This window comes from Hyla sarda, chromosome 11 (assembly GCF_029499605.1).
Source record: "Hyla sarda isolate aHylSar1 chromosome 11, aHylSar1.hap1, whole genome shotgun sequence".
Lineage (NCBI taxonomy): Eukaryota > Metazoa > Chordata > Amphibia > Anura > Hylidae > Hyla > Hyla sarda.
In genome coordinates this window covers 76,937,629-76,939,181 of record NC_079199.1, presented here as the reverse complement: position 1 = coordinate 76,939,181, position 1,553 = coordinate 76,937,629, and the positions used below count along the sequence as shown (strand labels likewise).

Sequence of the window (1,553 nt, the reverse complement as noted above, 5' to 3'; positions counted from 1 at the left end):
GGGTAATCTGACAACCCATGGTCGTGCTGTTGGTGCTTCTGGTTCTTCTGCTGTTTACACCTGGCAGTGGCATTGAATGACATTTAATAGAACTAAAGGTCCTGGGTGCAACAATCCTCCCATGAGGACCAGCCTCAACAGCTTTGTAGATTGCACTCATGTTTGCAACTCCATATACATTTTATTTTCTTCATACTTCTTTCTTCATACTTTTTTCTTTCTGTCATTCAGACTTTCATTCATTCTCACTCACACACTCACTCACTTTAATTCATTTGTTCTCTCTCTCACTCACTCAATTACTCACTCAATCACTCACTCACTCTCTCTCTTACCCACTCACTCAGTCAGTCTCTCTCTCTTTCTTTCTTTTTTTTATTATTTTTTTTCCATCTTCTTCTTCTTCTTCAGACCCCATCATAGCACTAATGCTTATCCAATACCACCAGCAGATGGAGACACTCCATTGCAACATTGGTTGTGAGCAGCAGTTTCTAAAAACAAATGCCTCATGGCTGATTTCTCATCAATCAATGGATGGCAAATTTTGTTTTTATCATTCACTGACCACAGAACCAATGCATGGTCAAGCAACAGCAATGACGCACCCTTGTGAATAACCATGAGACCCTCACATCATTTAACAGGATTCAGCACCACCTGCAAGACAGCTACGTATCATGTCATGTCAAACCTGCACAGGTGTGCTAGATTAGTATTATTATTATTTTTTTAGTTTTTATGACATCAATCAGTGTGCAAACATGGTCAGTAAAACGCCAAATGGATAGACGTTCATAAACCAGTCAGTGCAACTCATTATTGTGGTCTCTAATTGTGGAACTCTTTTTTTTTTTGTGAGGATACGATGAGCTTATCCAATTAAGGAGGCCATTCAGCAGTACTGGGTCTGGACAGCAGCGGCACCTTCTGCAGCCAGTCTGACTGACATGACAAGGCAGGCAACAGCTGCAGCAGCACCCACAGAGGATTAAATAAGAATCTGTCTTTTTTAACACTGGAATGGGGTGGTGCACTGTACCCGAAGATACTGCCATATCGGGTCAATGCATTGGGCGACGGAAGCAAGTTTCCAAATCGGCTCCCATTCTCAAAAATCCATTTAATTTATGGTCCCCAGATAGGGGACGTATCAGATATTAAACTGATAAGAACAGATTTTTGATTGAAAAAACCTTTATTACCAATCAATTGTCAATCACACAATAAATATATTCACCATAACAGAACTGACTTTTTTTTATCTATCTATCTATATATATATATATACCGTATTTATCGGGGTATACCACGCACCGGCCTATAACACGCACCCTCATTTTACCAAGGATATTTGGGTAAAAAAAGTTTTTTACCCAAATATCCATGGTAAAATGAGGGTGCGTGTGTGCGCGTGTATACCCCGATAAACCCCCAGGAAAGGCAGGGGGAGAGAGGCCGTCGCTGCCCGCTTCTCTCCCCCTGCCTTTCCTGGGGTATAGAGCGCTGCTGCCGGCCCTTCTCACCCCCTGGTTATCGGCGCCGACAGCCAG

The 1,553-nt window shown here is 42.3% G+C and overlaps 1 non-coding gene across 1 annotated transcript; it reads right to left on the bottom strand.

Annotated features, from left to right (window-relative positions):
* Positions 1–1,026: 1,026 nt before the first annotated feature.
* LOC130295996 (U2 spliceosomal RNA) lies at positions 1,027–1,213 on the bottom strand. Its single transcript, XR_008849091.1, has one exon. It is a non-coding gene; the product is annotated as a U2 spliceosomal RNA (small nuclear RNA).
* Positions 1,214–1,553: the final 340 nt, after the last annotated feature.